Raw genomic sequence first — 15317 nt, 5'->3', positions numbered from 1 at the left:
ACTGTTAATAATGTTGCTGGGGGCTTAGGAGACCCCAACTACTTTCCCAGGAGCTCATGCCACTCCACCACCTCTGGGTGTCTCCCTATAGGCTGGGAAGCACCAGGTTGTTCCCAGCACCACAAGGTCTGAGTAACTCTAAATCGTCTGGCTAAGCTGATTGTCACAGTATTGCCAGGAGTGGCCCCTGGACACCCCAATTTGCATTCCAAAAAATACTGTAAATAATGTGCCTGTCAGAGTATTCGGCAACTGGCTTTTTTGTTTTGTTTTGTTTCTTTTTTGGCTTTTGGGTCACACCAGTGGTGTTCAGGTTCAGGGGTTACTCCTAGCTCTGTGCTCAGAAGTTGTTCCTGGCAGACTCAGGGGACCTTATGGGATGTCGGCATTCGAACCACCATCCTTCTGCATGCAAGGCAAACGTCCTACCTTCATGTTATCTCTCTGATCCCAGTATTCTGCAATATTAACTGTATGCCAAACCAGAGCTATATTTTTTCTTTCCTTCTTTTTCTACCAAAGGGATCTCCCAAGCACTGTTTTGAGCCACTCCAGCCTACCCTCGGAAGCCTTTATTCTGGGGTCTTATGTGTGCAGAAGGCCCACCAGACCTGTCTCCCCCCCCTCCCACACACACACAGCGGTTTTGGGGTGGGAACCCGTGCATGCACCACTGGGCTCGAACTAGGAACTTCATGCATGCTTTTTTGCACGCTTCTAACCCTTGATGCCATCCCCCTGGCCTCAAGAATCTTTGTGAAAGAAAGCGATGATGTCCTCCAGCATCACACATATACACACACACACACTTTCCTGGCAGGCCTGCTGGGTTTCCAAACATTTCATCACCGTCTCCTCCTGACCTTGGTGTGAAAGGAAAGAGCCGCGTGGCCTGTGTGGGTTCCATCCAGGACAGCCCATGGGGGGGTGGGGGGTGGGCACAGAGCAGAACTGGAGTGGGGAGGTGGCATCGCAGCCCAGGGGTGGAGGGGTGAAGGGGGTGGGTGCTGCTGGCTGGAGGTGAGGTCTGCTGCTGGAAATCCCCAACCCTGAGGTTGGAAGACGACGCCTTCGTGGCCTTATTTGGTGGCAGGAAATGGGCGGCGCTGGGCCTGCTGGCCAAGGGACCGAGCAGAGACAGACAGTTGTGCTGATGGAAGTGGTTGAGCTGGTTCGAGCCGAGCCTTGCTTGCTCGCCGGCCTTGCTTGCTGGCTGGCCTGCCTGCCTGGCGCTCCATGGTGCTCCCAGCCCCGAATTGTGCAATCCTTTGTAGCACGCCAGAGTCCTCCTCCTTCTTCGCCCTCTCTCTCTCTTTCTCTCTTTTTTCCAAGCTGTGAGCTCAACCGATGAGTCAGAGCAGTGCAATCCTGACACTGCATCGCAGGGCTGGGGGGGTGACACGAAGGGAAGAGAGCAAGGGAGCGATCAGCTAGGCGGACACCCCACTAGGCAGCGTGGGGGTGCTCCCAGGCTCCAAGAGGGGTGACAGACGAGCCTTCTGGTTCTGGTTCGTGTCCCGCCCCGGGCCCCTGCCAGCAACAACAACAACAAAAAAAAAACAACAAAACTTCCTGGGGCTTGGAGAGAAGTGCCCTGAGAAGAGGAGGAGGAGGAGGAGACGGAGCCTGTTTGTTTTAAAAAAAAAAAATAAGAAGAAAGATCTGGAGTGAGTGCGTGCTTGCAGGCTTTGCTGGAGACTGGAAGGCGGCGGCTTTGCTGCAGAAAGTGGGGGGGACCGCCGAGCCGATGTCGGGGCTCCCGGAGAAGCCGGGTAAGTGTGGGGGTTCGCTTACCCGAGGCCTGCACGCGGTGGGGGTGCCTGGAGGAGGGAGGGTGCTTTCGGATCTCCGGGCCGGCCGCCTTGTGCAAGCGGTTGGTAGTGGCCGCTGGGCGCGCGCCGGTTGCAGCTTGCAGGCGCGGCGGCCCGGGAGGGTGGAAGTAGGATTTTGGGGGGTGCCAGGGGGGACCCGAGCGGTAACTTCTGCCGCCTGGGCCCCCCCCCCCCCGGGTGTGTGTGTGCGTTTGTTCTCGGACGCTTGCAACCCTCCGATGTGTGTGCACCGCAGATCTTCTGCTTTGGTGCAGCTACGCAGCTGAAGCCTGGTTCCCCCACCACCCCCTGGAAAACCCTTCCAGCCCCCCCAATCCACCCAACACCCCTGGCCTGTGATTCTGGAATCTGGCTGTGCCTCCTTCTCCTCTTCTTCTTCCTCCCCCGGAGCCCAGCGTGTGGTGTCCGCAGGGACTGGCTGGCTGGCTGGCTGGCTTGCAGGACTGGCCCAGGCCAGCAGGCCCACGCGGGGTGCGCTTGGGGACCCACTGGCGTACTCCTCCCCTAGGCAGAGTGCACCCCACACGCGGTCATGGAAACCTGGTGTTGGAGGGGGCTCAGAGGTGCCTCGGGGGCCAGGAACTGGGGCAAGTGCTGTTAGAGGCTTAATTAAGCTGGAGGATTCGGGCGCCCATTGGCCTCACCCCACCCACCCACCCCCACGCACACACACACACCCACCACACACACACACACACACACGCACACACACACACACACACACACACACACACCCAGCACTGCTGGTGCACCTCAACTCAGACCTATCATCCCTCTTGCCCGCCCACGCACTCCCCAGTGGCTGCGGTGGTGGGCCCCCCTCCTCCGCCTCACCTAATCTCACCGGGTGCTGCATTTGGGGGGGCCTGGGAGCTCAGGTGATTGTCTGGTGCATGCATGCTCTGGCTCTGGCAGAGTTGGAGTTGACCCCCTGCCAACACACACACACAAACACACACACACACACACACACACACACACACACACACACACACACACACACACACACACACACACACACACGGTGGGTAAGGTGTTTGCTTTGCACGCAGTAGACCTGTGTTCCATTCCTAGCACCCCATAGGGTTTCGCCCAGCAGCTCCAGGAGTATTCCTGAGCATCCCCAGGCGTGATTTCTTTCTCTCTCTGTCTCTCTCTGTCTCTCTCTGTCTCTCTCTCTCACTGTCTCTCTCTCACTCTCTCTCTCTCTCTCTCTCTCTCTCTCTCTCTCTCTCTCTCTCACACACACACACACACACACACACACACACACACACACACACACGCAGGCATTGGGACCCGAGTACAGTGGGTAGGTAGGGCGCTTGTCTTGCACGCAACAGACCTGGGTTCCATCTCTGGCACCCCATAGGGTTCCCCGAGCACCTCCAGGAGTATTCCTCAGCATCCTGAGGCGTGACCCCCAAAACAAAAGCAAGAAAAGAAGCAAATAATAGAGTGTGGGCTTCTGGATGTTCCTCTGAGGACTGGGACCCAGGTTTTGGGGAAGGACCTGACCCCCTTTCTGTGGAGCTTCCTAGTCTCGGTATCTAGAAAGACAAGCATGGAGGGAGTAACCCACCCCTCAAATTGGAGCCCCCACAACCCCCCCCAAGAGCCCCAGTCACAAAAGCAAGAAAAGAAGCAAAAATAGAGTGTGGGCTTCTGGTTGTTCCTCTGAGGACTGGGACCCAGGCTTTGGGGAAGAACCCGACCCCCTTTCTGTGGAGCTTCCTAGTCTCAGTATCTAGAAAGGCAAGCCTGGAGGAAGTAACCCACCCCTCAAATTGGAGCCCCCACAACCCCCCCAAGAGCCCCAGTCAGGCAGAGGTGCTTGCCTGAGAGATGAAAGGGGAAGTTCCTCCCGATTTCAAACTTTGTTGGTCGTAACTTTGTGGGCTGCTTCCTGCTTACACTTGCCAACCGGGGTTTGGGGCCTCCTCCCCCTTTAGGCTTGGGCTGGAGGGGCTGGATTGGGGGAGACAGCCTGCAGGCCACCCCTGGCCCATGTGTGGGAAATCCCTGTTAGCAGTGGTGGCTGGGTGAAGGGGTGGTCTGGGTGGCTCCAGCAGGGGGAGCCTGGCCTAGTGGCCTCCTGCAGCTCTGCTCACTCTGTCCCTGCAGCTGCTAGATTTTGAGACCAGCAGAGAAGATTGGGGAGCTACCACAGGCCTTTCTTTCTTAGCCCTCCCTGGGCTGGCGTAACACGTGTCCCTTTAGGAGGAGAGAAACGTGCCTTTTTCATGGGTGCTTCAGATGGCTTCAGGGGAAGGGAAAAGGGGAACCCTTGCCAGGTTGAGAATTTATGGGTTCTCTTTTTTTTTTCCTGCCATTCCGGACAGTGACTAAGAGGGGTGTAAACATTCATTACCGGGATAGACCATGTCACAGCATGGCTCGAGTCCAGCTTGCACTCATTGGAGGACAGTCCTCTGGCTGGTGACTGGACAGAGTTGCTCTTCCTAGAGGACACCTCCAGACCATGCAGCTGGCTGTGGAACACAGACAGAGTGGCTTTGCCAGGCACGGGGCTGAATCCCCGCTACACTTGGCTCAAAAAGCCCTTTACTTTCCCCTGAAGAGTGTGCAACTGAGGAATCCAGGGGAAATGAGTTTAACTTAGAAATGTGGGGTTTAGGGACCGGACAGATAGCATGGAAATAAGGCGTTTGCCTTGCATGCAGAAGGACGGTGGTTCGAATCCCAGCATCCCATGTGATTCCCCCGAGCCTGCCAGGAGTGATTTCTGAGTGTAGAGCCAGGAGTAACCCCTGAGCGCTGCAGGGTGTGACCCAGAAACAAACAAACAAAAAAAAGTGGGGTTTAAATATAGCCCAGTGAGCTGCTGCTTTTAAGAAATTGGGGGGCAAGGGTCATCATGCATATCACAGATTAAACAACACACCTTCAGTGGCTGCAGAACCCAGATGAATTGGTCCTGCAGATCTGAGGCCTCTGGGCCCCCGAAGTGTCACGAGGATGGGACCATGGGTACATCAGTGGGCCCGGAAAGGGCATGGACCCTGGCAGGCTGGGTGTCTCAGAGAGGGCTCAATTCGCTGTAGACGGGGGAAGGCTCACATGGGAGGTTCTCAACTGTCTTTCTGGCTCCGTTTCCAACTCCACTTCTTTGGAGACACGTCGGCCTTCTGCATGCTCATTTCCATCCTCTGTCATCATGTGTGTATGCCATCGTGTGGCGGTGAAGTCGTGAACTCAGCAGGAGCCTCCAGCCTCTCTTCTAGGAGTGGGTTGCCGCAAGGGTGCTGTGAAATGCTCTGGATTTGTGTAGCTTCGGCTCGGCTCTCCTGCCTTCTTCTCCCTGTTCAACCCCAGCATCAGTAGGTTGGTGACTGTCAGTTGAACAGGTGCATAAAAGCTCTCCTTCCACTTTAAAAAAAATGTGGATCTGAAACGTGGGAAGTCCCATATGATGAAGGTTTCCAGATAACCAGATCAGGGGTGATTCTGGGCTGCTGAACCCAGTTTTCTGGCACTGCCTTAAAGCTGACCTTCTGGAGAATTGATTTCAGTTATTTTGACCCCATTAGGACGTCAGAGTGAAAGGGCCTCTTGGTACCTCCTACCTGGTTTTGTGCACACACGCGTATGGTGGTGGTGTGTGCGTGTGTATATGCATGAAAGTGTGCATGTTTGCGTGTGTTTGTGCATCACTAAAGCAGCTGCTTTGAAGCTCTGGGCTTTCCTGATTTACCCCAGACTGCAGGAAATGCAGCTGGCGGGTTGAGTTCCTGGGAGCGGTTGCTTCTAAACCAAGGAGCTCTGACCATGGGGTGGCTGGACTGGGTTGGAATGAGATGCAGTGTGTTGAGCCATCCCCACACCCTCTCACCTTACCCCTTACTTAAGGAATCCACATTTGCATTCAAAGCAACATTCAGCAGACAGGGAAACTGTGAGCTCATTTTATGAATCAGAAACTTGACAGCATCACTTGGAGTTGGAGACTGCACTTTGCGATCCGGTTCACCCTCCTGCCACCCTCTCGTACTGGCACCACCGTCATAGGGATTCTCCTGTCGTGCTTGGGAGCAGTCACACTTAGTGGGACATCCCTTTGGATTCCAGAGCCAGCCAGCCAAACCTATCAACAACCTCCCTTCCACCTCCGCACTCCAAACTTCATTCCTTTGCAGTGTGTGGATGGTAACACAGGTGGTGATCAGAGAGGGGGCCCGGGAGGGCCACCGAAAGGAGGCCTGCAGATGGGGACTGTGAGGGAAGTACAGAAGCCTGGGCATAACCTTTGTGGGTCTCCGTTTCCTTATATATAAAATGGAGATGATCTACTAGTCCTTTATAGGGTTTGCTGTGAAGGTGAAATAAAAGCAAGCATTCAGGACCCTGTTCCTATCTAATTTTTTTGTTTGTTTGTTTGATTTTTGGGCCATACCTGGTGACGCTCAGGGGTTACTTCTGGCTCTGTGCTCATAAATCACTTCTGGCTTAGGGGACCATATGGGACCCCGGGGATCAAACCGCAGTCTGTCCTGGGTCAGCCACATGCAAAGCAAATGCCCTACCTCTGTTCTATCGCTGTAGCCCCTGTTCCTATCTATTTAACCTGTTGCTCCTGGAGGAAAGAGGTATGACAGATGTCCTGTGTGTGGTCTGCACCTTCCTGGTGAATGAAATTTCTAACTCCCAAGGCCCCAGAGCTCTGTATGATTCCTTTTTGTGGATACCGGCTGGCCCCAGTGTTAGTGAGTCTTCCAGTCTTCCAGGGTGAAGGATAACCCTGGATTCTGCTTCCAGATTACTTGCTGGTTTAGGCTCCGACCCGCCCAGGCCTGAGGCTGAATGGCTCACGTGGGTGGGAGGAAGATGACTGTCTCAGCACAGGAAAATGTCCCCCTTGTCTTGGCCTCACCTGAAGCCTCCTGGTGTGACCTCAGTGGAAGTTTGGGTGGAGCTGGGGTGGGGGCAGGAGTGTTCCCGGGGAGAGAACTTGGAGCTTTTTAACTAATTGACACCGGAGGGTTGAGGGAGGGGGAGCAATCCTCCAAGATATAATATAAGAAGTTGTCACATGTCAGAAAAGAGCTGGGGAGCCGGAGAGTCCCGCCACAGTGGTAGGGCATTTGCCTTGCAAGCAGCCGATCCAGGACAGGCGGTGGTTCAAATCCCGGCATTCCTTATGGTCCCCCGTGCCTGCCAGGAGTGATTTCTGAGCACAGAGCCAGGGGCACCGCTGGGTGTGATCCAAAAACCAATGCATGCAGCTGGCCTGGGTTTGATTCCCAGCACCTTATATAGTTCCCTGAGCCTACCAGGAGTAATTCCTGGAGCCAAGACTAGCCTTGAGCTGAGCACTGCCAGTTGTGCCTTCCTATAAAAGGGCTGGGTTTGCACTGTGGAGGATGTTGGGGGTCTCCCTGAAACACGTGGCTGCGAGCTGTGGTTTGCGGGGGCTGGTGGGGAGGAGAGGGCCTGGACCCAAAGCTTCTCTGGCATCTTCTTGCTCTTCCTGGAAGCCAGCCTGGTGTCGTGGCCAGCCGGAAAGTGCTCTTGGTTCCCTCGGCCTTGCTCTCCAGGCACATGGAATTGCATAGGAGAGCGTGATTTTTTCCAAGCACGGCTGCTTCCCCCGGAGTGGAAGGCAGAGGCAGGGGAGCTGCCAGGGCACGGTTTGGCCTGGCTGGAGCTTGGAAAGAGGGAAGTGTCTCAGGCTTGCAGCCAGAGGGGGGTTCCCCTCTGTGGCTGTCCAACTTCTCTGGGGGCCCAGAGAAAAAGGGAAATAGTGAGAGATCTCAATTTCCAGCAGTTGGGCCGAAGGAGGCCCCATGTAGTCAGTTCCTGCCAGGATTCACCAATCCCTTGGTGCAGCTGGGGGTAAGGGTGGGTGGGAGGGAGGATAATTGATAATGGGCAAGTCTGAGCATTGAATGGAAGCCGCATTTCTTCCTCTTCTTTCTTCTCTTCCTCTTTCCCCTCTCTCAGAGACCCCCTTCTACCTGACCTCCCTGCCGGAACTCCCTGCTTTCCGGTGCAGTCCTGGTGTGGGGACATTTTTTTTTTAACTTTATTTATTGATTGATTCATTGATTGATTGTTTGGTTTCTGAGCCACACCCAATGGAGCTCAGGGGTCACTCTTGTCTACATTTAGAAATCACCCCTGGCAGGCTGGGGGACCCTATGGGATGCCAGGAATCGAACCAGGTCCCTCCCAGGTTGACTGCATGCAAGGCCTTACCTCTGTGCTACCTCTCCGGCCACATAGCGAGGAATATCTGACCAGACCTAGTGCAACTCCTTCTTTTTCAAATGGGGAAGCTGCAGGAGAGTTGCCCGAGTCGGTTTTCTAACTTTCTCCTTTTGGGGATAGTGGATAAAGGAGCTCTTGAGTCCTGTCCCTGCTCCAGGCCAGTTAGCTCTTTCGTCTTTGGAAGTTGGAAAGGGGTTGAGGCACTTGAAGAGCTCAGAGGAATCCTGTCTGGGCTCCTGGGTGTGGCTCAGTCCTCTGCTGGCTCCATAGTGATTTGTTTGTGTGTGCAAGTTTTGCAGGGGAGAGCCTAGATCTGAGGGAAAGCAGAGTGCCCACGCTCTGTCAGGCTGCACACCATTAGGGGGGAGGAAGAACGAGGGGTGATGGAGGAGTTAGGGAGGGCTTTGGCATGCTTTTTCTGTCTCTGCAAGCAGGTCTTGCACACTCGAGTGTCAACAGCCCTTCCATGTGGCCAGCAGCTGACATTCTTTGCTGGTATGGGGCAGAAGAAGTGCCAGAAATAACCGGGCAGGCAAACTTCTACTTGTGGGACCTTTGCTGTGGTGACTTGGGGGCAGGCCTGGGGTGGGTATCTCTGCTGTCCTGGCACCTACTTCCAGTACTTGCCCAGTTACCCCCCTGGATGATGACACCTTTCCTTTTATTGCTCCCTTGAGCTGAGCCCAGGAGGGTGGAGATGGAGCCTTGTGGGGCTGGAACTCCTGTCCTGCCATGTCCCTGCAGGCCCCGCTGGCACAACCGAGTCCAGGGGAGGCCCTTGCTCTGTTGGCTCCGCCTGCGTGCCTCCAGAGGCTGACCACGTGGCAGGGACTCCTCTCCTAGCCTGCTGCCCGCCAGCTGCGGAACTGGAAGAGGCTGACCAAGGTGTTGAAGGCTGATAATGTTGCCTCCTCTGCCCCTCCCCGACAGCAAGGGGGGGTCAGAACTCACATTTATGGGCCAGGCAGATATAAATTAGTTGCATTAATCCCATGGCAACTGTGATATGAAGACACTGCACATTAAAATATTTGCTCATGAGGAGCTGGAAACTGGTGGAGATTGGAGGTTGGAGAAACTGGGAGAGCCCTTCTGCTTGGCCCTACTCTGCTCTTTTTTTCCAGCCTGCTCTCACCTCTCTGCAGGTTTGTTTTTCCTTTTGAAGGAGGACGGGGAGAGGAACTTAAGCTGTGAAGCTTAGAGATATGCACTCAGGGGGCTAGAGAGATAGCACAGCGGTAAGGCCTTTTGCCTTGCACTGCAACCAACCCAGGACAGACAGTGGTTCGAATCCCAGCATCCCATATAGTTCCCGTGTGCAGAAATCTGCACTCAGGAATCACTCTTGGAAATACTTGGGGGACTAGGATGCTGGGGTTGAACCAGGTCAGCTGCATGCAAGGTAAATATCCTACCTCCTGAAGTATCCCTGACCTCCATACTTTTATCTTTTTTTGCAATTAAGTGTCGTTGGTAGGAATTCTGGCCCTCAGTGGACTAAGCTGATAGGGAAGATGTTTTGGGTCGGGAAGGTTAAGAAAGACCCTTCAGTGCCCACCAGAAGCCTGGCCTACACTGTAAGGCCTTGCCACCCTGCCTACCTGCTCAAAGGGTGTCTGGTTCTTGGCTCAGCTGTTTGAGGCAAGGAGTGCATGCCAGGAGTAGAAAGGTTTGCTTTAGACATCCTAATGAATTTTGGGGGTCCTCCTTCCCACAAGGAAGTCCCAGTCTTCCTTGTACAAGAAATAGCTCTGAAATCAGGAGTGAGAGGCAGGTGGGGTCTTGAGTCTCCCTGGCTTTTGGGTCTAAGCCCAGGGCTCCTTATTCGAGCAGGCTTGGCTCAGGTCCCAGAGAGCCTGGTTGGTGTGTTTTTGGGGCTTGGGTAGGATGCTCTGCCAGTGCTTGATGCCAGAGACCTCTGGATGTGTTTCAGAACAATAGAAATAAATCAGCACAGGAGAAAAGGCTGGGCAGCTGCTGCTTGGAGACCAGAGAAACGCAAGGAATGTGCAAGCGCTTGGCACGGGGCCTGGATCCTGACCGGGGCCTGAGAAAGGGCATGACACAGGCTGGCTGGCCACACTCTGTCTTCTCTGCAGCCCTCCTAGGAAGCTTTGCATCTACCGAGACACCCCCCTCGCACCCCTGCTGGAGGCAAGGTTTTATGGATCCAGGTCACTTCAAGTATTGAGGAGACAGCCTATTCTTTGGCTCCAAACCAGCAGGATTCCCACTTCTTCCACAGGCTGCCAGGCTGGAGGCTTGGCATCCTGGATGGCACACCGAGACTTAGAGGACCTGGCATTGCAGGGACTGAGTGTGACAAGTGTGAGGCACTGAGACCCTGGCTCCTGTCCAGCCCAAGCCATCAACCATGTATCTTTGACCACTTTGCTCCGTTACCCCTTGAAAGGCTTTGTGCCATTGTTCATGATGTAGAGTTGTGGACCAGTGAGGTGGCACCAGGGACTGGCATCTTCCCTTCCCCACTTTGTCTGTGCAATGAACAATTTTGAATTAGTGCAGAGAAGAAACCTTTGGAGATTCGAATGGTGGGTTGTATGCCTGGACTAGGCCGATTTGGCCCCCAGCTTCAGGGTGACTAAGGAAGGGATGTGTCATGGTCCCATAGGGACTAGGCCATGAGACTAGCAGAGGTCAGTCAAAGCTTTGTTTATTTATTTTCTTTGTGGCTGGCTACAGTCAGTGCTTAGGACTTACTTCTGGGTCTGGGCCAGAGGTCACTCCTGGCGGTGCATGGGGGACCTTTTGCAGGGCCGGATAGCTAGCCAGGATCAGTTTGATATAAGGCAAGTGCCCTACCCCTATACTAACTCTGGCCCCAGGACTTTATTTGTTTTGTTTTGGGTCCACACCCAGTAGTGCTCAGGGATCACTAAGGTATGGAGTTCATGGATTGAATTGGGGTTGAGTGACTTCCAGGCAGCACCCCCTGCTTGCTGTACTGTCTCTCTGAACCCTAGATTTAAGGAGCTGTGGCCAATCGTTGGGGTGTGTTTGGAGCCTGCTGGTAGGGTGGAGCATGGGGACCGGGAAGCACCTCTAGCTGTAGAAAGCTTCTCACCCCTGAGCTGACATGTCACTACTCCAGAGCATCCAGCGCCTCTTGGAGAGGCTGGGAGCACACCTGGGAGCTGCCCTAGCAGGAGGCTGTTTGTGCTTGGAGCCCTAGGGAGTCTACAGAAATCTGGGTTTCTGGCCAGCCTCTATCCTTTTGGGACCCAGTGGTTTGACTTCTCAGGTCTTCATTTCTTCACTGAGTAATGGGGAAGTATCTACCTTGTGAGGATTAAATGCATGCAGAATGCTGGATGTTTACATTTGTTTAATATGGCAGTAAGCCCTCAAGAAATGTTTGAGTCTGCAGGAGTGATCCCTGAGCAACGAGCCAGGAGTAACCCTTAGACATCACCAGGCCTCAAACCCAAAAACCAAACAAGAACAAAAATGTGCAAGAGGCCAGAGCACAACAGTGCAGCAGGCAGTGTGCTAACTTTGCACATGACTAATCGGCTTTAATCCCCAGCACCCCACGTGGTTCCCTGATCACTGGTGGATATAACAACAAAAAACAAAACAGGCTGAGCAATAGCATATCCATAAGGGGTTTGCTTGCCTTTGGTCAACCTGGGTTTCATCCCTGGCATCTTATATGGTCCTCCGACCCTGCCAGGAGTGATTTCTAAGTATAGAGCCAGTAGTAAACCTGAGTGCTATTGAGTGTGGCCCAAAAACCAAAATAAAATAAAATAAAAATAAAATATAAACTTAAATGTTCATATGCTGGGGAGTATCTTAAAGGGCTTGACTTAGTCCCTCATTATCTTTGGATGTGTCCTTAATGTTTAAATGTTAAATGTTAAATGTTCATATGCTGGGGAGTATCTTAAAGGGCTTGACTTAGTCCCTCATTCATTATCTTTGGATGTGTCCTTTTTTTTTTTTTTTTTTTGGTTTTTGGGCCATACCCGCCAGTGTTCAGTGTTACTCCTAGCTCTGTGCTCAGAAATCACTCCTGGCAGGCTTGGGGGATTATATGGAATGCCAGGGATCCAACCCAGGTCCATCCCCGGTTTTGTCGCGTGCAAGGCAAACGCCCTACCCCTCTTGGGCCCCCGAATGTGTATATAATTAAAACCAACAGTAGTCAGGGACCAAATCCGGTTAAGTTGATGGATGTGGCTGTGACAGACTCCTTTGTGAGATGATGGGACTTTTACCTTGACTTCAAGCCCTCCCCAGTGGCCTGCCTGAGGCATCAGCATTATTTTAATTTGCGGGTAGAGGAGTGTCTCAGTAATAGCCTCCTGGTTCTTCTTGGTCCAGAGTGGGATTGTCTAGGGAGGGGGCCTGTCAATGCAAGTGCTTGAAATGTGAGGCTGCCCATGCCCTATAGTGCCTGGGCTACACCAGGACTGCACCAGAATACTCTGCTCCAAGGATCATGTGGTTCTGGGGATTAAGAGTCAAAGTGGGGCCACATGACAGGCTCTTATCATGACAAAGGCATTGCCCTTCCCCATCAAGGTTTTTTTTTAATTATTTTATTTATTATTTTTGGTTTTTGGGTCACACCCGGCGGCGCTCAGGGGTTACTCCTGGCTCTGTGATCAGAAATTGCTTTTGGCAGACAGAGGGGATCATATGGGATGCTGGGAATCGAACCATCATCTTTCTTGGGTTGGCTGAGTGCAAGGCAAATGCCATACTATCTCTCTGCCCCCCGCCCCCAGCAAGGTTTATATATTTTGTTTCATGTGGTCCTGGGGGTTGATCTCAGGGGCTAGCACATGCAAAGGCATGGAGTGACATCCATGGTCTCCCTGAGTAGCTTAGATTCTGGAACAACAGTTGGGGTTGGTTTCAGTGTATGTATGTCCAATGGGGATGGTGATGGGAAAGGGCTCCATGGACATTTACGCAGCCTGAGATCCTGGCTTCAGGAAAGGGATTCAGGGGAAATCTGGATGGTGAGAACTTGATGAGTTACTCCTAAACTTTCTGTAAATTCCCATATTTCCTCACCATTATTAATTCAGATTTATTCTCATTATTATATAAAACATTTTAGCTCCTTTAATTTTTGTTTTTGGGCTACACTGACAACTCACAAGGGTTACTTTTGGTACGCTCAGGGAACCATTTGGGTTGCTAGGGATAAACCCGGGGTGGCCGTATCCAAGGCAAATGCCTTACCAAATGTGCTATAGCTCCAGCCCCCAAAGCCCTTTAATTTTAATGATACTTTGCTTCTTCTTCATACCAGTTCTCCCTTAAACACGTATCTCATTTGTTTGTCACTATGTTGTTTGCTTTTTTCCATTCTGGAGAAGTCCATGTTTTCTCTTGAAAGCATTGTCTTTCTCTCCCCTCAGGTCTTTATAAACAAGTTTCATTCAATAAATCTATCTTGTCTTACCAAAAGAAAAAAAATATTTTTTTTGTAGTCCAGAGTGATAGCACCGAGGTAAGGCATTTGTCTTGCACGTGGCCCACCTGGGATGGACCTGGTTTCAATCCCTGGCATCCCATATGGTCCTTTGAGCCTGCCAGGAATGATTTCCTGAGTGCAGAGCCAGGAGGAACCCCTGAGCGCCTCCGGGTGTGGTCCAGAAACCAAAATCAAAACAAACAAAATATATATATTTTGGGGTTACACCTGACAATGCTCAAAGATTACTCCTGACTTTGCTCCTAGTGGGTTCTTGGGGTACCACATGGATGCGGAGGACCAAATCCAGGTTAGCTGTGTGCAAGGCAAGCACCCTACTAGTTCCTGCCTCCAACCCCCAGAAGGGTAATGAGACTTGTTTGGTGATTTAATTTGCCCTTTCTCTCAGAGAATGTTCCATGTGCTGTCGAGAAGAACATGTACTCTGCTGCTGTTGCATGTCATGTCCTACATATGTCTCTTTAGAACAGGGGTCTCAAACTCAAGGCTCACGGGCCGTTTGCTGCCCTCCATACAACATTTTGTGGCCCGAGGCCGACCTTCAAATATCGCAGTATTTGCGATTATTCGCTTACCGAATAATCACAATAAAATCACATTAGTAAGAAAAAAATCACATGAAACATTCGCATACCCCGAGCAGTTCCCTTCAGGGTATGCAAATGTTTAATGCAATTTTTTTTTGTTTGTTTTTTGTTTTTGGGCCACAGCCGTTGGTGCTCAGGGGTTACTCCTGGCTATCTGCTCAGAAATAGCTCCTGGCAGGCACGGGGGACCATATGGGACACTGGGATTTGAACCAACCACCTTTGGTCCTGGATCAGCTGCTTGCAAGGCAAACACCGCTGTGCTATCTCTCCGGGCCCTAATGCAATTTTTTATTGTGAATATTCGTTAAGCAAAATCCCTGATGCGGCCCTGCCTCACCCCAACTTTGCCTCCTGCGGCCCCCAGGAAAACTGAGTTTGAGCCCCCTGCTTTAGAACATTTGAGTCTCTGTCAATGCTCTGTACATTCTTGTGTTTAATTGTTTGTTTTTTCCTTCAGGTCTAATCATTTTTGCTTCATTTTTTGGGGCCTTTGTTGTTAGGTATTTCTTTGTTTTGTTTTGGGGTCCATACCTGGCATTATTCAGGTGTTACCTATGACCCCATGCTTGGGGGTCCCTCTCGGTGAAGCTCTGCTTAGGGGCAGCTCGTTTGTCCTTTACCCTCAAAGTGCCAAAACTCTCATAAGGCAGAGCATTTACTCCAGCCTTTGATCATCTCTCCAGCTGCAGCTACATGTATGTTTAAAATTCTTATAGTCTCTTGATGAATGGATACTTCACCATAATTAATTATTCTTCTTAGTCTCTAATAAGATTGTTTGTCCTATTGCACAGTGAACACCCAAGTGTCCTTGATGGTTCCCTTGGTTTTAACTCTGTGCTAAAGCAATGTCTGATCTTTACGTCTGCATTGAAAGGACTGTCCTTTTAAGTGTATTCAAAAAATCAGCACATTATAAGAAAAAGGAAAAAGAAGTGTTTGTTCTAAAATCTATGTTCACTAATATTAATATAACAATATTTTAGTACTCTATGAATATAATAATATAATCATTCATGCTGTCCTTTGGTTGCCATTTATACGGCATATGTTTTTCTTTTTTATGACTGGAGAGTTAGTACATCAGGGGGAGCACTCGCCTTGCTCGTGGCTGATCCAGAGCCTGCCAGGAGTGATTGATTCCTGAGTGCAGAGCCAGAAGTAGCCCCTGAACACCATTGGGCGTGACTTAAA

General features: G+C 51.8%; 1 protein-coding gene and 1 non-coding gene across 2 annotated transcripts in view; both read left to right on the top strand.

Moving 5' to 3' along the window:
* Positions 1–1640: 1640 nt before the first annotated feature.
* The window catches only part of MIDEAS (mitotic deacetylase associated SANT domain protein), a 45375-nt gene continuing 31698 nt past the window's right edge, over positions 1641–15317 (top strand). The window contains exon 1 of the mRNA XM_049770322.1: positions 1641–1772. The gene's annotated coding sequence lies outside the window, so the exon portion shown is untranslated. The remainder of the gene's footprint in view (positions 1773–15317) is intronic.
* Positions 14910–15039, top strand: LOC126005016 (small nucleolar RNA SNORA22). The gene has a single exon (XR_007494203.1). It is a non-coding gene; the product is annotated as a small nucleolar RNA SNORA22 (small nucleolar RNA).

This window comes from Suncus etruscus, chromosome 3, assembly GCF_024139225.1.
Source record: "Suncus etruscus isolate mSunEtr1 chromosome 3, mSunEtr1.pri.cur, whole genome shotgun sequence".
Classification (NCBI taxonomy): Eukaryota; Metazoa; Chordata; class Mammalia; order Eulipotyphla; family Soricidae; genus Suncus; species Suncus etruscus.
The sequence above is the reverse complement of the archived record's forward strand: the minus strand, read 5'-3'. Positions and strand labels throughout refer to the sequence as shown.